Consider the following 20533-nt stretch of genomic DNA (forward strand, 5'->3'; position numbering starts at 1 on the left):
AATAATTAAAATAATTAAATAAAAATTTTCACACCTCAAAAATTAATTATTTCAACAAAAATGAATTAATCATGTCATTTTGAGGTGACGTGCAAATTTTCATGCAGTGGTCGGCCAAGGCGCGCGCGCGCGCGCGCGTCGGCACGGGCTGCCTGTGCGCGCGCGCAGGCCGGCACGGGCCGCGCAGGCGCGCGCGCGCATGCCGGCACGGGCCGCGCAGGCCGCACAGGCCGCGCAGGCGCGCGCGCGCAGGCCGGCATGGTCCGCGCAGGCGCGCGCGGGCAGGCCAGCGCAGGCGCGCGCGCGCAGGCCGCCACAGGCCGCGCAGGCGCGCGCGGGCAGGCCGCGCAGGCATGCCGGCACAGGCCGCGCAGGCGCGCGCGGGCAGGCCGGCACACGCCGCGCAGGCCGCGCAGGCATGCCGGCACAGGCCGCGCAGGCGCGCGCGGGCAGGCCGGCGCAGGCCGCACAGGCCGCGCAGGCGCGCGCGGGCAGGCCGGCACAGGCCGCGCAGGCCGCGCAGGCGCGCGCGGGCAGGCCGGCACACGCCGCGCAGGCCGCGCAGGCGCCCGCGCGCCCGGCAGTGCCCGCACTGGCGCCCGCGCGCAGGCCGGCACAGTCCGCGCAGGCGCGCGCGCGCCCGCCCGAGTGCCCGCGCGGCCCCGCCCGGCAGTGCCCGCGCAGGCGCGCGAGCGCCCGCCCGGCAGTGCCCGCGCAGGCGCGCGGGGCCCCGCCCGGCAGTGCCCGCGCAGGCGCGCGCGGCCCCACCCGGCAGTGCCCGCGCAGGCGCGCCCGGCCCCGCCCGGCTGTGCCCGCGCAGGCGCGCCCGGCCCCGCCCGGCAGTGCCCGCGCAGGCGCGCGAGGCCCCGCCCGGCAGTGCCCGCGCTGGCGCGCGCGCGCCCGCCCGGCAGTGCCCGCGCAGTCGCGCCCGGCCCCGCCCGGCAGTGCCCGCGCAGGCGCGCGCGCGCCCTTCCGGCAGTGCCCGCGCAGGCGCGCGCGGCCGCCCTGCAGTGCCCGCGCAGGCGCGCGAGGCCCCGCCCGGCAGTGCCCGCGCAGGCGCGCGCGCGCCCGCCCGGCAGTGCCCGCCTGCGCGCGCGCGCCGGCAGCGTCCGCGCAAGCGATTTTTTTTTTTTTTTTTTTTTTAATAATTAAAATAATTAAATAAAAATTTTCATAACTCAAAAATAAATTATTTCAACAAAAATGAATTAATCATGTGATTTTGAGGTGACGCGAAAATTTTCATGCAGTGGACGCCCGAGGCCCGGCGTCCGCGCAAGCGTTTTTATTTTTATTTTTTTTTTTTATTAATTAAAATAATTAAATATAAATTTTCATAACTCAAAAGTAAATTATTTCAACAAAAATGAATTAATCATGTGATTTTGAGGTGACGCGACGCCCGAGGCGCGCGCGCGCGCACGTCGGCACGGGCTGCCTGCGCGCGCACATCGGCAGTGCCCGCACAGGCGCGCGCGCGGCCGTCGGCACTGTCCGTACAGGCGCGCGCGCGCATGTCGGCAGTGGCTGCCTGCGCGCGGCCGTCGGCAGTGGCTGCTGCGCGCGCCCGCCCGGCAGTGCCCGCCTGCGCGCGCGCGCCGGCAGCGTCCGCGCAAGCGTTTTTTTTTTTTTTTTTTAATAATTAAAATAATTAAATAAAAATTTTCATGACCCAAAAATAAATTATTTCAACAAAAATGAATTAATCATGTGATTTTGAGGTGACGCGAAAATTTTCATGCAGTGGACGCCCGAGGCCCGGCGTCCGCGCAAGCGTTTTTTTTTTTTTTTTAATAATTAAAATAATTAAATAAAAATTTTCATAACTCAAAAATAAATTATTTCAACAAAAATGAATTAATCATGTGATTTTGAGGTAACGCGACGCCCGAGGCGCGCGCGCGCGCGCACCTCGGCACGGGCTGCCTGCGCGCGCGCGCGCGTCGGCAGTGCCCGCACAGGCGCGCGCGCGGCCGTCGGCACTGTCCGTACAGGCGCGCGCGCGCACGTCGGCAGTGGCTGCCTGCGGGCGGCCGTCGGCAGTGGCTGCTGCGCGCGGCCGTCGGCTGTGGCTGCCTGCGCGCGCACGTCGGCAGTGGCTGCCTGCGCGCGCACGTCGGCAGTGTCCGCGCGAACGTGAACTCTCCAGTTTTTTTCTCAATTATTTTTCAAACATTTGGGACGCACAATATAACTGAATATAATAAAATAAATATTTCGCGATACAAATACGATGCGTAAAAAATTAAAATATTATTCTCTTGTGTCTTCATATTTTTCCCATTTTTTTCCTTTTATTTATTATTTTTTTAATAATTAAAATAATTAAATAAAAATTTTCACACCTCAAAAATTAATTATTTCAACTAAAATGAATTAATCATGTCATTTTGAGGTGACGTGCAAATTTTCATGCAGTGGTCGGCCAAGGCGCGCGCGCAGCGCGCGTCGGCACGGGCTGCCTGCGCGCGCGCGCAGGCCGGCACTGGCCGCGCAGGCGCGCGCTCAGGCCGGCACGGGCTGCCTGCGCGCGCGCGCATGCCCGCACGGGCCGCGCAGGCGCGCGCGCGCATGCCGGCACGGGCCGCGCAGGCGCGCGCGCGCAGGCCGGCACGGTCCGCGCAGGCCAACACAGGCCGCGCAGGCGCGCGCGCGCATGCCGGCACAGGCCGCGCAGGCGCGCGCGCGCAGGGGCCGGCACAGGCCGCGCAGGCGCGCGCGGGCAGGCCGGCACACGCCGCGCAGGCCGCGCAGGCGCGCGCGCGCAGGCGCCCGCGCGCCCGGCAGTGCCCGCACTGGCGCCCGCGCGCAGGCCGGCACAGTCCGCGCAGGCGCGCGCGCGCCCGCCCGAGTGCCCGCGCGGCCCCGCCCGGCAGTGCCCGCGCAGGCGCGGGCGCCCGCCCGGCAGTGCCCGCGCAGGCGCGCGGGGCCCCGCCCGGCAGTGCCCGCGCAGGCGCGCGCGGCCCCGCCCGGCAGTGCCCGCGCAGGCGCGCGCGCGCCCGCCCGGCAGTGCCCGCGCAGGCGCGCGCGGCCCTGCCCGGCAGTGCCCGCGCAGGCGCGCGCGGCCCTGCCCGGCAGTGCCCGCGCAGGCGCGCGCGGCCCCGCCCGGCAGTGCCCGCCTGCGCGGCAGTGCCCGCACTGGCGCCCGCGCAGGCGCCCGCGCGCCCGGCAGTGCCCGCACTGGCGCCCGCGCGCAGGCCGGCACAGTCCGCGCAGGCGCGCGCGCGCCCGCCCGAGTCCCCGCGCAGGCGCGCGCGGCCCCGCGCGGCAGTGCCCGCGCAGGCGCGCGCGGCCCCGCGCGGCAGTGCCCGCGCAGGCGCGCGCGGCCCGCCCGGCAGTGCCCGCGCAGGCGCGCGCGGCCCCGCCCTGCAGTGCCCGCGCAGGCGCGCGCGCGCCCGCCCGGCAGTGCCCGCCTGCGCGCGCGCGCCCGGCAGCGTCCGCGCAAGCGTTTTTTTTTTTTTTTTTTTTAATAATTAAAATAATTAAATAAAAATTTTCATAACTCAAAAATAAATTATTTCAACAAAAATGAATTAATCATGTGATTTTGAGGTGACGCGAAAATTTTCATGCAGTGGACGCCCGAGGCCCGGCGTCCGCGCAAGCGTTTTTTTTTTTTTTTTTTTTTAATAATTAAAATAATTAAATAAAAATTTTCATAACTCAAAAATAAATTATTTCAACAAAAATGAATTAATCATGTGATTTTGAGGTGACGCGAAAATTTTCATGCGGGCACTGCCGGGCGGGGCCGCGCGCGCATGCGCGGGCACTGCCGGGCGGGCGCGCGCGCGCCTGCGCGGGCACTGCCGGGCGGGCGCGCGCGCGCCTGCGCGGGCACTGCCGCGCGGGGCCGCGCGCGCCTGCGCGGGGACTCGGGCGGGCGCGCGCGCGCCTGCGCGGACTGTGCCGGCCTGCGCGCGGGCGCCAGTGCGGGCACTGCCGGGCGCGCGGGCGCCTGCGCGGACTGTGCCGGCCTGCGCGGCGTGTGCCGGCCTGCCCGCGCGCGCCTGCGCGGCCTGTGCCGGCCTGCGCGCGCGCGCCTGCGCGGACTGTACCGGCCTGCGCGCGCGCGCCTGCGCGGCCTGTGCGGCCTGCGCCGGCCTGCCCGCGCGCGCCTGCGCGGCCTGTGCCGGCATGCCTGCGCGGCCTGCGCGGCGTGTGCCGGCCTGCCCGCGCGCGCCTGCGCGGCCTGTGCCGGCCTGCGCGCGCGCGCCTGCGCGGTCTGTGCCGGCCTGCGCGCGCGCGCCTCGCGGCCTGTGCGGCCTGCGCCGGCCTGTCCCCGCGCGCCTGCGCGGCCTGTGCCGGCATGCGCGCGCGCGCCTGCGCGGCCTGTGTTGGCCTGCGCGGACCGTGCGGGCCTGCGCGCGCGCGCCTGCGCGGCCTGTGCGGCCTGCGCGGCCCGTGCCGGCATGCGCGCGCGCGCCTGCGCGGCCCGTGCCGGCCTGCGCGCGCGCGCAGGCAGCCCGTGACGACGCGCGCGCACGCGCGCCTTGGCCGACCACTGCATGAAAATTTGCACGTCACCTCAAAATGACATGATTAATTCATTTTTGTTGAAATAATTAATTTTTGAGGTGTGAAAATTTTTATTTAATTATTTTAAATATTAAAAAAATAATAAATAAAAGGAAAAAAATGGGAAAAATATGAAGACACAATAGAATAATATTTTAATTTTTTACGCATCGTATTTGTATCGCAAAATATTTATTTTATTATATTCAGTTATATGGTGCGTCCCAAATGTCTGAAAAATAATTGAGAAAAAAACTGGAGAGTTCACGTTCGCGCGGACACTGCCGACGGGCGCGCGCAGGCAGCCACTGCCGACGTGCGCGCGCAGCAGCCACTGCCGACGGCCGCGCGCAGGCAGCCACTGCCGACGTGCGCGCGCGCGCCTGTACGGACAGTGCCGACGGCCGCGCGCGCTCCTGTGCGGGCACTGCCGACGTGCGCGCGCAGGCAGCCCGTGCCGACGTGCGCGCCGCGCGCCTCGGGCGTCGCGTCACCTCAAAATCACATGATTAATTCATTTTTGTTGAAATAATTTACTTTTGAGTTATGAAAATTTTATTTAATTATTTTAATTATTAAAAAAAAAAAAAAAAAAAAACGCTTGCGCGGACGCCGGGCCTCGGGCGTCCACTGCATGAAAATTTTCGCGTCACCTCAAAATCAATGATTAATTCATTTTTGTTGAAATAATTTATTTTTGAGTTATGAAAATTTTTATTTAATTATTTTAATTATTAAAAAAAAAAAAAAAAAAACGCTTGCGCGGACGCTGCCGGCGCGCGCGCGCAGGGGGGCACTGCCGGGCGGGCGCGCGCGCGCAGGCTGGCACTGCCGGGCGGGCGCGCGCAGCAGCCACTGCCGACGGCCGCGCGCAGGCAGCCACTGACAACGTGCGCGCGCGCGCGCCTCGGGCGTCGCGTCACCTCAAAATCACATGATTAATTCTTTTTTGTTGAAATAATTTACTTTTGAGTTATGAAAATTTTTATTTAATTATTTTAATTATTAAAAAAAAAAAAACGCTTGCGCGGACGCCGGGCCTCGGGCGTCCACTGCATGAAAATTTTCGCGTCACCTCAAAATCACATGATTAATTCATTTTTCTTGAAATAATTTATTTTTGAGTTATGAAAATTTTTATTTAATTATTTTAATTATTAAAAAAAAAAAAAAAAAAACGCTTGCGCGGACGCTGCCGGCGCGCGCGCGCAGGCGGGCACTGCCGGGCGGGCGCGCGCGCGCAGGCTGGCACTGCCGGGCGGGCGCGCGCAGCAGCCACTGCCGACGGCCGCGCGCAGGCAGCCACTGACAACGTGCGCGCTGCGCGCGCCTCGGGCGTCGCGTCACCTCAAAATCACATGATTAATTCTTTTTTGTTGAAATAATTTACTTTTGAGTTATGAAAATTTTTATTTAATTATTTTAATTATTAAAAAAAAAAAAAACGCTTGCGCGGACGCCGGGCCTCGGGCGTCCACTGCATGAAAATTTTCGCGTCACCTCAAAATCACATGATTAATTCATTTTTCTTGAAATAATTTATTTTTGAGTTATGAAAATTTTTATTTAATTATTTTAATTATTAAAAAAAACAAAAAAAAAACGCTTGCGCGGACGCCGGGCCTCGGGCGTCCACTGCATGAAAATTTTCGCGTCACCTCAAAATCACATGATTAATTCATTTTTGTTGAAATAATTTATTTTTGAGTTATGAAAATTTTTATTTAATTATTTTAATTATTAAAAAAAAAAAAAAAAACGCTTGCGCGGACGCTGCCGGCGCGCGCGCGCGCAGGCGGGCACTGCCGGGCGGGCGCGCGCAGCAGCCACTGCCGACGTGCGCGCGCGCGCCTGTACGGACAGTGCCGACGGCCGCGCGCGCGCCTGTGCGGGCACTGCCGACGTGCGCGCGCCTCGGGCGTCGCGTCACCTCAAAATCACATGATTCATTCATTTTTGTTGAAATAATTTACTTTTGAGTTATGAAAATTTTTATTTAATTATTTTAATTATTAAAAAAAAAAAAAAAAAAACGCTTGCTTGCGCGGACGCCGGGCCTCGGGCGTCCACTGCATGAAAATTTTCGCGTCACCTCAAAATCACATGATTAATTCATTTTTGTTGAAATAATTTATTTTTGAGTTATGAAAATTTTTATTTAATTATTTTAATTATTAAAAAAAAAAAAAAAACGCTTGCGCGGACGCTGCCGGCGCGCGCGCCAGCGCGGGCACTGCCGGGCGGGGCCGCGCGCGCATGCGCGGGCACTGCCGGGCGGGCGCGCGCGCGCCTGCGCGGGCACTGCCGGGCGGGGCCGCGCGCGCCTGCGCGGGCACTGCCGGGCGGGCGCGCGCGCGCCTGCGCGGGCACTGCCGCGCGGGGCCGCGCGCGCCTGCGCGGGGACTCGGGCGGGCGCGCGCGCGCCTGCGCGGACTGTGCCGGCCTGCGCGCGGGCGCCAGTGCGGGCACTGCCGGGCGCGCGGGCGCCTGCGCGGACTGTGCCGGCCTGCGCGGCGTGTGCCGGCCTGCCCGCGCGCGCCTGCGCGGCCTGTGCCGGCCTGCGCGCGCGCGCCTGCGCGGACTGTACCGGCCTGCGCGCGCGCGCCTGCGCGGCCTGTGCGGCCTGCGCCGGCCTGCCCGCGCGCGCCTGCGCGGCCTGTGCCGGCATGCCTGTGCGGCCTGCGCGGCGTGTGCCGGCCTGCCCGCGCGCGCCTGCGCGGCCTGTGCCGGCCTGCGCGCGCGCGCCTGCGCGGTCTGTGCCGGCCTGCGCGCGCGCGCCTCGCGGCCTGTGCGGCCTGCGCCGGCCTGTCCCCGCGCGCCTGCGCGGCCTGTGCCGGCATGCGGGCGCGCGCCTGCGCGGCCTGTGTTGGCCTGCGCGGACCGTGCGGGCCTGCGCGCGCGCGCCTGCGCGGCCTGTGCGGCCTGCGCGGCCCGTGCCGGCATGCGCGCGCGCGCCTGCGCGGCCCGTGCCGGCCTGCGCGCGCGCGCAGGCAGCCCGTGCCGACGCGCGCGCACGCGCGCCTTGGCCGACCACTGCATGAAAATTTGCACGTCACCTCAAAATGACATGATTAATTCATTTTTGTTGAAATAATTAATTTTTGAGGTGTGAAAATTTTTATTTAATTATTTTAAATATTAAAAAAATAATAAATAAAAGGAAAAAAATGGGAAAAATATGAAGACACAATAGAATAATATTTTAATTTTTTACGCATCGTATTTGTATCGCAAAATATTTATTTTATTATATTCAGTTATATGGTGCGTCCCAAATGTCTGAAAAATAATTGAGAAAAAAACTGGAGAGTTCACGTTCGCGCGGACACTGCCGACGGGCGCGCGCAGGCAGCCACTGCCGACGTGCGCGCGCAGCAGCCACTGCCGACGGCCGCGCGCAGGCAGCCACTGCCGACGTGCGCGCGCGCGCCTGTACGGACAGTGCCGACGGCCGCGCGCGCTCCTGTGCGGGCACTGCCGACGTGCGCGCGCAGGCAGCCCGTGCCGACGTGCGCGCGCGCGCCTCGGGCGTCGCGTCACCTCAAAATCACATGATTAATTCATTTTTGTTGAAATAATTTACTTTTGAGTTATGAAAATTTTATTTAATTATTTTAATTATTAAAAAAAAAAAAAAAAAACGCTTGCGCGGACGCCGGGCCTCGGGCGTCCACTGCATGAAAATTTTCGCGTCACCTCAAAATCAATGATTAATTCATTTTTGTTGAAATAATTTATTTTTGAGTTATGAAAATTTTTATTTAATTATTTTAATTATTAAAAAAAAAAAAAAAAAACGCTTGCGCGGACGCTGCCGGCGCGCGCGCGCAGGCGGGCACTGCCGGGCGGGCGCGCGCGCGCAGGCTAGCACTGCCGGGCGGGCGCGCGCAGCAGCCACTGCCGACGGCCGCGCGCAGGCAGCCACTGACAACGTGCGCGCGCGCGCGCCTCGGGCGTCGCGTCACCTCAAAATCACATGATTAATTCTTTTTTGTTGAAATAATTTACTTTTGAGTTATGAAAATTTTTATTTAATTATTTTAATTATTAAAAAAACAAAAAAACGCTTGCGCGGACGCCGGGCCTCGGGCGTCCACTGCATGAAAATTTTCGCGTCACCTCAAAATCACATGATTAATTCATTTTTCTTGAAATAATTTATTTTTGAGTTATGAAAATTTTTATTTAATTATTTTAATTATTAAAAAAAACAAAAAAAAAACGCTTGCGCGGACGCCGGGCCTCGGGCGTCCACTGCATGAAAATTTTCGCGTCACCTCAAAATCACATGATTAATTCATTTTTGTTGAAATAATTTATTTTTGAGTTATGAAAATTTTTATTTAATTATTTTAATTATTAAAAAAAAAAAAAAAAACGCTTGCGCGGACGCTGCCGGCGCGCGCGCGCAGGCGGGCACTGCCGGGCGGGCGCGCGCAGCAGCCACTGCCGACAGCCGCGCGCAGGCAGCCACTGCCGACGTGCGCGCGCGCGCCTGTACGGACAGTGCCGACGGCCGCGCGCGCGCCTGTGCGGGCACTGCCGACGTGCGCGCGCAGGCAGCCCGTGCCGACGTGCGCGCGCGCGCGCCTCGGGCGTCGCGTCACCTCAAAATCACATGATTCATTCATTTTTGTTGAAATAATTTACTTTTGAGTTATGAAAATTTTTATTTAATTATTTTAATTATTAAAAAAAAAAAAAAAAACGCTTGCTTGCGCGGACGCCGGGCCTCGGGCGTCCACTACATGAAAATTTTCGCGTCACCTCAAAATCACATGATTAATTCATTTTTGTTGAAATAATTTATTTTTGAGTTATGAAAATTTTTATTTAATTATTTTAATTATTAAAAAAAAAAAAAAAACGCTTGCGCGGACGCTGCCGGCGCGCGCGCCAGCGCGGGCACTGCCGGGCGGGGCCGCGCGCGCATGCGCGGGCACTGCCGGGCGGGCGCGCGCGCGCCTGCGCGGGCACTGCCGGGCGGGGCCGCGCGCGCCTGCGCGGGCACTGCCGGGCGGGCGCGCGCGCGCCTGCGCGGGCACTGCCGCGCGGGGCCGCGCGCGCCTGCGCGGGGACTCGGGCGGGCGCGCGCGCGCCTGCGCGGACTGTGCCGGCCTGCGCGCGGGCGCCAGTGCGGGCACTGCCGGGCGCGCGGGCGCCTGCGCGGACTGTGCCGGCCTGCGCGGCGTGTGCCGGCCTGCCCGCGCGCGCCTGCGCGGCCTGTGCCGGCCTGCGCGCGCGCGCCTGCGCGGACTGTACCGGCCTGCGCGCGCGCGCCTGCGCGGCCTGTGCGGCCTGCGCCGGCCTGCCCGCGCGCGCCTGCGCGGCCTGTGCCGGCATGCCTGCGCGGCGTGTGCCGGCCTGCCCGCGCGCGCCTGCGCGGCCTGTGCCGGCCTGCGCGCGCGCGCCTGCGCGGTCTGTGCCGGCCTGCGCGCGCGCGCCTCGCGGCCTGTGCGGCCTGCGCCGGCCTGTCCCCGCGCGCCTGCGCGGCCTGTGCCGGCATGCGGGCGCGCGCCTGCGCGGCCTGTGTTGGCCTGCGCGGACCGTGCGGGCCTGCGCGCGCGCGCCTGCGCGGCCTGTGCGGCCTGCGCGGCCCGTGCCGGCATGCGCGCGCGCGCCTGCGCGGCCCGTGCCGGCCTGCGCGCGCGCGCAGGCAGCCCGTGCCGACGCGCGCGCACGCGCGCCTTGGCCGACCACTGCATGAAAATTTGCACGTCACCTCAAAATGACATGATTAATTCATTTTTGTTGAAATAATTAATTTTTGAGGTGTGAAAATTTTTATTTAATTATTTTAAATATTAAAAAAATAATAAATAAAAGGAAAAAAATGGGAAAAATATGAAGACACAATAGAATAATATTTTAATTTTTTACGCATCGTATTTGTATCGCAAAATATTTATTTTATTATATTCAGTTATATGGTGCGTCCCAAATGTCTGAAAAATAATTGAGAAAAAAACTGGAGAGTTCACGTTCGCGCGGACACTGCCGACGGGCGCGCGCAGGCAGCCACTGCCGACGTGCGCGCGCAGCAGCCACTGCCGACGGCCGCGCGCAGGCAGCCACTGCCGACGTGCGCGCGCGCGCCTGTACGGACAGTGCCGACGGCCGCGCGCGCTCCTGTGCGGGCACTGCCGACGTGCGCGCGCAGGCAGCCCGTGCCGACGTGCGCGCGCGCGCCTCGGGCGTCGCGTCACCTCAAAATCACATGATTAATTCATTTTTGTTGAAATAATTTACTTTTGAGTTATGAAAATTTTATTTAATTATTTTAATTATTAAAAAAAAAAAAAAAAAACGCTTGCGCGGACGCCGGGCCTCGGGCGTCCACTGCATGAAAATTTTCGCGTCACCTCAAAATCAATGATTAATTCATTTTTGTTGAAATAATTTATTTTTGAGTTATGAAAATTTTTATTTAATTATTTTAATTATTAAAAAAAAAAAAAAAAACGCTTGCGCGGACGCTGCCGGCGCGCGCGCGCAGGCGGGCACTGCCGGGCGGGCGCGCGCGCGCAGGCTAGCACTGCCGGGCGGGCGCGCGCAGCAGCCACTGCCGACGGCCGCGCGCAGGCAGCCACTGACAACGTGCGCGCGCGCGCGCGCCTCGGGCGTCGCGTCACCTCAAAATCACATGATTAATTCTTTTTTGTTGAAATAATTTACTTTTGAGTTATGAAAATTTTTATTTAATTATTTTAATTATTAAAAAAACAAAAAAACGCTTGCGCGGACGCCGGGCCTCGGGCGTCCACTGCATGAAAATTTTCGCGTCACCTCAAAATCACATGATTAATTCATTTTTCTTGAAATAATTTATTTTTGAGTTATGAAAATTTTTATTTAATTATTTTAATTATTAAAAAAAACAAAAAAAAAACGCTTGCGCGGACGCCGGGCCTCGGGCGTCCACTGCATGAAAATTTTCGCGTCACCTCAAAATCACATGATTAATTCATTTTTGTTGAAATAATTTATTTTTGAGTTATGAAAATTTTTATTTAATTATTTTAATTATTAAAAAAAAAAAAAAAACGCTTGCGCGGACGCTGCCGGCGCGCGCGCGCAGGCGGGCACTGCCGGGCGGGCGCGCGCAGCAGCCACTGCCGACAGCCGCGCGCAGGCAGCCACTGCCGACGGGCGCGCGCGCGCCTGTACGGACAGTGCCGACGGCCGCGCGCGCGCCTGTGCGGGCACTGCCGACGTGCGCGCGCAGGCAGCCCGTGCCGACGTGCGCGCGCGCGCGCCTCGGGCGTCGCGTCACCTCAAAATCACATGATTCATTCATTTTTGTTGAAATAATTTACTTTTGAGTTATGAAAATTTTTATTTAATTATTTTAATTATTAAAAAAAAAAAAAAAAACGCTTGCTTGCGCGGACGCCGGGCCTCGGGCGTCCACTACATGAAAATTTTCGCGTCACCTCAAAATCACATGATTAATTCATTTTTGTTGAAATAATTTATTTTTGAGTTATGAAAATTTTTATTTAATTATTTTAATTATTAAAAAAAAAAAAAAACGCTTGCGCGGACGCTGCCGGCGCGCGCGCCAGCGCGGGCACTGCCGGGCGGGGCCGCGCGCGCATGCGCGGGCACTGCCGGGCGGGCGCGCGCGCGCCTGCGCGGGCACTGCCGGGCGGGGCCGCGCGCGCCTGCGCGGGCACTGCCGGGCGGGCGCGCGCGCGCCTGCGCGGGCACTGCCGCGCGGGGCCGCGCGCGCCTGCGCGGGGACTCGGGCGGGCGCGCGCGCGCCTGCGCGGACTGTGCCGGCCTGCGCGCGGGCGCCAGTGCGGGCACTGCCGGGCGCGCGGGCGCCTGCGCGGACTGTGCCGGCCTGCGCGGCGTGTGCCGGCCTGCCCGCGCGCGCCTGCGCGGCCTGTGCCGGCCTGCGCGCGCGCGCCTGCGCGGACTGTACCGGCCTGCGCGCGCGCGCCTGCGCGGCCTGTGCGGCCTGCGCCGGCCTGCCCGCGCGCGCCTGCGCGGCCTGTGCCGGCATGCCTGCGCGGCGTGTGCCGGCCTGCCCGCGCGCGCCTGCGCGGCCTGTGCCGGCCTGCGCGCGCGCGCCTGCGCGGTCTGTGCCGGCCTGCGCGCGCGCGCCTCGCGGCCTGTGCGGCCTGCGCCGGCCTGTCCCCGCGCGCCTGCGCGGCCTGTGCCGGCATGCGGGCGCGCGCCTGCGCGGCCTGTGTTGGCCTGCGCGGACCGTGCGGGCCTGCGCGCGCGCGCCTGCGCGGCCCGTGCCGGCATGCGCGCGCGCGCCTGCGCGGCCCGTGCCGGCCTGCGCGCGCGCGCAGGCATCCCGTGCCGACGCGCGCGCACGCGCGCCTTGGCCGACCACTGCATGAAAATTTGCACGTCACCTCAAAATGACATGATCAATTCATTTTTGTTGAAATAATTAATTTTTGAGGTGTGAAAATTTTTATTTAATTATTTTAAATATTAAAAAAATAATAAATAAAAGGAAAAAAATGGGAAAAATATGAAGACACAATAGAATAATATTTTAATTTTTTACGCATCGTATTTGTATCGCAAAATATTTATTTTATTATATTCAGTTATATGGTGCGTCCCAAATGTCTGAAAAATAATTGAGAAAAAAACTGGAGAGTTCACGTTCGCGCGGACACTGCCGACGGGCGCGCGCAGGCAGCCACTGCCGACGTGCGCGCGCAGCAGCCACTGCCGACGGCCGCGCGCAGGCAGCCACTGCCGACGTGCGCGCGCGCGCCTGTACGGACAGTGCCGACGGCCGCGCGCGCTCCTGTGCGGGCACTGCCGACGTGCGCGCGCAGGCAGCCCGTGCCGACGTGCGCGCGCGCGCCTCGGGCGTCGCGTCACCTCAAAATCACATGATTAATTCATTTTTGTTGAAATAATTTACTTTTGAGTTATGAAAATTTTATTTAATTATTTTAATTATTAAAAAAAAAAAAAAAAAAAACGCTTGCGCGGACGCCGGGCCTCGGGCGTCCACTGCATGAAAATTTTCGCGTCACCTCAAAATCAATGATTAATTCATTTTTGTTGAAATAATTTACTTTTGAGTTATGAAAATTTTTATTTAATTATTTTAATTATTAAAAAAAAAAAAAAAAAACGCTTGCGCGGACGCTGCCGGCGCGCGCGCGCAGGCGGGCACTGCCGGGCGGGCGCGCGCGCGCAGGCTGGCACTGCCGGGCGGGCGCGCGCAGCAGCCACTGCCGACGGCCGCGCGCAGGCAGCCACTGACAACGTGCGCGCGCGCGCGCCTCGGGCGTCGCGTCACCTCAAAATCACATGATTAATTCTTTTTTGTTGAAATAATTTACTTTTGAGTTATGAAAATTTTTATTTAATTATTTTAATTATTAAAAAAACAAAAAAACGCTTGCGCGGACGCCGGGCCTCGGGCGTCCACTGCATGAAAATTTTCGCGTCACCTCAAAATCACATGATTAATTCATTTTTCTTGAAATAATTTATTTTTGAGTTATGAAAATTTTTATTTAATTATTTTAATTATTAAAAAAAAAAAAAAAAAACGCTTGCGCGGACGCTGTCGGCGCGCGCGCGCAGGCGGGCACTGCCGGGCGGGCGCGCGCGCGCAGGCTGGCACTGCCGGGCGGGCGCGCGCGCGCAGGCTGGCACTGCCGGGCGGGCGCGCGCAGCAGCCACTGCCGACGGCCGCGCGCAGGCAGCCACTGACAACGTGCGCGCGCGCGCGCCTCGGGCGTCGCGTCACCTCAAAATCACATGATTAATTCTTTTTTGTTGAAATAATTTACTTTTGAGTTATGAAAATTTTTATTTAATTATTTTAATTATTAAAAAAAAAAAAAACGCTTGCGCGGACGCCGGGCCTCGGGCGTCCACTGCATGAAAATTTTCGCGTCACCTCAAAATCACATGATTAATTCATTTTTCTTGAAATAATTTATTTTTGAGTTATGAAAATTTTTATTTAATTATTTTAATTATTAAAAAAAAAAAAAAAAAACGCTTGCGCGGACGCCGGGCCTCGGGCGTCCACTGCATGAAAATTTTCGCGTCACCTCAAAATCACATGATTAATTCATTTTTGTTGAAATAATTTATTTTTGAGTTATGAAAATTTTTATTTAATTATTTTAATTATTAAAAAAAAAAAAAAAAACGCTTGCGCGGACGCTGCCGGCGCGCGCGCGCAGGCGGGCACTGCCGGGCGGGCGCGCGCAGCAGCCACTGCCGACGGCCGCGCGCAGGCAGCCACTGCCGACGTGCGCGCGCGCGCCTGTACGGACAGTGCCGACAGCCGCGCGCGCGCCTGTGCGGGCACTGCCGACGTGCGCGCGCAGGCAGCCCGTGCCGACGTGCGCGCGCGCGCGCCTCGGGCGTCGCGTCACCTCAAAATCACATGATTATTTCATTTTTGTTGAAATAATTTACTTTTGAGTTATAAAAATTTTTATTTAATTATTAAAAAAAAAAAAAAAAAAAAAACGCTTGCGCGGACGCCGGGCCTCGGGCGTCCACTGCATGAAAATTTTCGCGTCACCTCAAAATCACATGATTAATTCATTTTTGTTGAAATAATTTATTTTTGAGTTATGAAAATTTTTATTTAATTATTTTAATTATTAAAACAAAAAAAAAAAGAAAAAAAAATGCTTGCGCGGACGCTGCCGGCGCGCGCGCGCAGGCGGGCACTGCCGGGCGGGGCCGCGCGCGCCTGCGCGGGCACTGCCGGGCGGGCGCGCGCGCCCCTGTGCGGGCACTGCCGGGCGGGCGCGCGGGCACTGCCGGGCGGGCGCGCGCGCGCAGGCGGGCACTGCTGGGCGGGCGCGCGCGCGCCTGCGCGGGCACTGCCGGGCGGGGCCGCGCGCGCCTGCGCGGGCACTGCAGGGCGGGCGCGGGCGCGCCTTCGCGGGCACTGCCGGGCGGGCGCGCGCGCGCCTGCACGGGCACTGCCGGGCGGGGCCGCGCGCGCCTGCGCGGGCACTGCCGGGCGGGGCCGGGCGGGCGCGCGCGCGCCTGCGCGGGCACTGCCGGCCGGGGCCGGGCGCGCCTGCGCGGGCACAGCCGGGCGGGGCCGGGCGCGCCTGCGCGGGCACTGCCGGGCGGGGCCGCGCGCGCCTGCGCGGGCACTGCCGGGCGGGAGCCCGCGCCTGCGCGGGCACTGCCGGGCGGGCGCGCGCGCGCCTGCGCGGGCACTGCCAGGCGGGGCCGCGCGCGCCTGCGCGGACTGTGCCGGCCTGCGCGGCGTGTGCCGGCCTGCCCGCGCGCGCCTGCGCGGACTGTGCCGGCCTGCGCGGCGTGTGCCGGCCTGCCCGCGCGCGCCTGCGCGGCCTGTGCCGGCCTGCGCGCGCGCGCCTGCGCGGACTGTACCGGCCTGCGCGCGCGCGCCTGCGCGGCCTGCGCCGGCCTGCCCGCGCGCGCCTGCGCAGCCTGTGCCGGCCTGCGCGCGCGCGCCTGCGCGGTCACTGCCGGCCTCTGCGCGCGCGCCTGCGCGGCCTGTGCGGCCTGCGCCGGCCTGTCCCCGCGCGCCTGCGCGGCCTGTGCCGGCATGCGCGCGCGCGCCTGCGCGGCCTGTGCCGGCATGCGCGCGCGCGCCTGCGCGGCCTGTGCCGGCATGCGCGCGCGCGCCTGCGTGGCCTGTGTTGGCCTGCGCGGACCGTGCCGGCCTGCGCGGCCTGTGCGGCCTGCGCGGCCCGTGCCGGCATGCGCGCGCGCGCCTGCGCGGCCCGTGCCGGCCTGCGCGCGCGCGCAGGCAGCACGTGCCGACGCGCGCGCGCGCGCCTTGGCCGACCACTGCATGAAAATTTGCACGTCACCTCAAAATGACATGATTAATTCATTTTTGTTGAAATAATTAATTTTTGAGGTGTGAAAATTTTTATTTAATTATTTTAATTATTAAAAAAATAATAAATAAAAGGAAAAAAATGGGAAAAATATGAAGACACAATAGAATAATATTTTAATTTTTTACGCATCGTATTTGTATCGCGAAATATTTATTTTATTATATTCAGTTATATTGTGCGTCCCAAATGTCTGAAAAATAATTGAGAAAAAAATTGGAGAGTTCACGTTCGCGCGGACACTGAAAAAAATTGGAGAGTTCACGTTCGCGCGGACACTGCCGACGTGCGCGCGCAGGCAGCCACTGCCGACGTGCGCGCGCGCGCCTGTACGGACAGTGCCGACGGCCGCGCGCGCGCCTGTGCGGGCACTGCCGACGTGCGCGCGCAGGCAGCCCGTGCCGACGTGCGCGCGCGCGCCTCGGGCGTCGCGTCACCTCAAAATCACATGATTAATTCATTTTTGTTGAAATAATTTATTTTTGAGTTATGAAAATTTTTATTTAATTATTTTAATTATTAAAAAAAAAAAAAAAAAAAACGCTTGCGCGGATGCCGGGCCTCGGGCGTCCACTGCATGAAAATTTTCGCGTCACCTCAAAATCACATGATTAATTCATTTTTGTTGAAATAATTTATTTTTGAGTTATGAAAATTTTTATTTAATTATTTTAATTATTAAAAAAAAAAAAAAACGCTTGCGCGGACGCTGCCGGCGCGCGCGCGCAGGCGGGCACTGCCGGGCGGGGCCGCGCGCGCCTGCGCGGGCACTGCCGGGCGGGGCCGCGCGCGCCTGCACGGGCACTGCAGGGCGGGCGCGCGCGCCTGCGCGGGCAGTACCGGGCGGGGCCGCGCGCGCCTGCGCGGGCACTGCCGGGCGGGGCCGGGCGCGCCTGCGCGGGCACTGCCGGGCGGGCGCGCGCGCGCCAGCGCGGGCACTGCCGGGCGGGGCCGCGCGCGCCTGCGCGGGCACTGCCGGGCGGGCTCGCGCGCGCCTGCGCGGGCACTGCCGGGCGGGGCCGCGCGCGACTGCGCGGGCACTGCCGGGCGGGCGCGCGCGCGCCTGCGCGGGCACTGCCGGGCGGGGCCGGGAGCGCCTGCGCGGGCACTGCCGGGCGGGGCCGCGCGCGCCTGCGCGGGCACTGCCGGGCGGGCGCGCGCGCCCTTGCGCGGACTGTGCCGGCCTGCGCGCGCGCGCCTGCGCGGCCTGCGCGGCGTGTGCCGGCCTGCCCGCGCGCGCCTGCGCGGCCTGTGCCGGCCTGCGCGCGCGCGCCTGCGCGGCCTGTGCCGGCCTGCGCGCGCGCGCCTGCGCGGACTGTACCGGCCTGCGCGCGCGCGCCTGCGCCGGCCTGCCCGCGCGCGCCTGCGCGGCCTGTGCCGGCATGCCTGCGCGGCCTGCGCGGCGTGTGCCGGCCTGCCCGCGCGCGCCTGCGCGGACTGAACCGGCCTGCGCGGCCGCGCCTGCGCGGCCTGCGCCGGCCTGCCCGCGCGGGCCTGCGCGGCCTGTGCCGGCATGCGCGCGCGCGCCTGCGCGGCCTGTGCCGGCCTTCGCGCGCGCGCCTGCGCGGTCTGTGCCGGCCTGCGCGGCCTGTGCGGCCTGCGCCGGCCTGTCCCCGCGCGCCTGCGCGGCCTGTGCCGGCATGCGCGCGCGCGCCTGCGCGTCCTGCGTTGGCCTGCGCGCGCGCGCCTGCGCGGCCTGTGCGGCCTGCGCGGCCCGTGCCGGCATGCGCGGCCTGTGCGGCCTGCGCGGCCCGTGCCGGCCTGCGCGCGCGCCTGCGCGGCCCGTGCCGGCCTGCGCGCGCGCCTGCGCGGCCCGTGCCGGCCTGCGCGCGCGCCTGCGCGGACCGTGCCGGCCTGCGCGCGCGCAGGCAGCCCGTGCCGACGCGCCCGCGCGCGCGCCTTGGCCGACCACTGCATGAAAATTTGCACGTCACCTCAAAATGACATGATTAATTAATTTTTGTTGAAATAATTAATTTTTGAGGTGTGAAAATTTTTATTTAATTATTTTAATTATTAAAAAAATAATAAATAAAAGGAAAAAAATGGGAAAAATATGAAGACACAATAGAATAATATTTTAATTTTTTACGCATCGTATTTGTATCGCGAAATATTTATTTTATTATATTCATTTATATTGTGCGTCCCAAATGTTTGAAAAATAATTGAGAAAAAAACTGGAGAGTTCACGTTCGCGCGGACACTGCCGACGTGCGCGCGCAGGCAGCCACTGCCGACGTGCGCGCGCAGCAGCCACTGCCGACGGCCGCGCGCAGGCAGCCACTGCCGACGTGCGCGCGCGCGCCTGTACGGACAATGCCGACGGCCGCGCGCGCGCCTGTGCGGGCACTGCCGACATGCGCGCGCAGGCAGCCCGTGCCGACGTGCGCGCGCGTGCGCCTCGGGCGTCGCGTCACCTCAAAATCACATGATTAATTCATTTTTGTTGAAATAATTTATTTTTGAGTTATGAAAATTTTTATTTAATTATTTTAATTATTAAAAAAAAAAAACGCTTGCCCGGATGCCGGGCCTCGGGCGTCCACTGCATGAAAATTTTCGCGTCACCTGAAAATCACATGATTAATTCATCTTTGTTGAAATAATTTATTTTTGAGTTATGAAAATTTTTATTTAATTATATTAAAAAAAAAAAAAAAACGCTTGCGCGGACGCTGCCGGCGCGCGCGCGCAGGTGGGCACTGCCAGGCGGGCGCGCGCAGGCGGGCACTGCCGGGCGGGCGCGCGCAGCAGCCACTGCCGACGGCCGCCCGCAGGCAGCCACTGCCGACATGTGCGCGCGCGCCTGTACGGACAGTGCCGACGGCCGCGCGCGCGCCTGTGCGGGCACTGCCGACGTGCGCGCGCAGGCAGCCCGTGCCGACGTGCGCGCGCGCGCGCCTCGGGCGTCGCGTCACCTCAAAATCACATGATTAATTCATTTTTGTTGAAATAATTTACTTTTGAGTTATGAAAATTTTTATTTAATTATTTTAATTATTAAAAAAAAAAAAAAAAAAAAACGCTTGCGCGGACGTCGGGCCTCGGGCGGCAACTGCATGAAAATTTTCGCGTCACCTCAAAATCACATGATTAATTCATTTTTGTTGAAATAATTTATTTTTGAGTTATGAAAATTTTTATTTAATTATTTTATTTATTAAAAAAAAAAAAAAAAAAACGCTTGCGCGGACGCTGCCGGCGCGCGCGCGCAGGCGGGCAGTGCCGGTCGGGCGCGCGCGCGCCTGCGCGGGCACTGCCGGGCGGGGCCGGGCGCGCCTGCGCGGGCACTGCCGGGCGGGGCCGGGCGCGCCTGCGCGGGCACAGCCGGGCGGGGCCGGGCGCGCCTGCGCGGGCACCGCCGGGCGGGGCCGCGCGCGCCTGCGCGGGCACTGCCGGGCGGGCGCGCGCGCGCCTGCGCGGGCACTGCCGGGCGGGGCCGCGCGCGCGCCTGCGCGGACTGTGCCGGCGGGCGCCAGTGCGGGCACTGCCGGGCGCGCGAGCGCCTGCGCGGGCTGTGCCGGCCTGCGCGCACGCGCCTGCGCGGCCTGCGCGGCGTGTGCCGGCCTGCCCGCGCGCGCCTGCGCGGCCTGTGCCGGCCTGCGCGCGCGCGCCTGCGCTGACTGTACCGGCCTGCGCGCGCGCGCCAGCGCGGCCTGTGCGGCCTGCGCCGGCCTGCCCGCGCGCGCCTGCGCGGCCTGTGCCGGCATGCCTGCGCGGCCTGCGCGGCGTGTGCCGGCCTGCCAGCGCGCGCCTGCGCGGCCTGTGCCGGCCTGCGCGCGCGCGCCTGCGCGGACTGTACCGGCCTGCGCCGGCCTGCCCGCGCGCGCCTGCGCGGCCTGTGCCGGCATGCGCGCGCGCGCCTGCGCGGCCTGTGCCGGCCTGCGCGCGCGGGCCTGCGCGGCCTGTGCGGCCTGCGCCGGCCTGTCCCCGCGCGCCTGCGCGGCCTGTGCCGGCATGCGCGCGCGCGCCGCGCGGCCTGTGTTGGCCTGCGCGGACCGTGCCGGCCTGCGCGGCCCGTGCCGGCATGCGCGCGCGCGCCTGCGCGGCCCGTGCCGGCCTGCGCGCGCGCGCCTTGGCCGACCACTGCATGAAAATTTGCACGTCACCTCAAAATGACATGATTAATTCATTTTTGTTGAAATAATTAATTTTTGAGGTGTGAAAATTTTTATTTA

The sequence above is a fragment of the Sesamum indicum genome, linkage group LG2, assembly GCF_026168435.1.
Source record: "Sesamum indicum cultivar Baizhima isolate 11 linkage group LG2, ASM2616843v1, whole genome shotgun sequence".
NCBI classification, from domain to species: Eukaryota; Viridiplantae; Streptophyta; class Magnoliopsida; order Lamiales; family Pedaliaceae; genus Sesamum; species Sesamum indicum.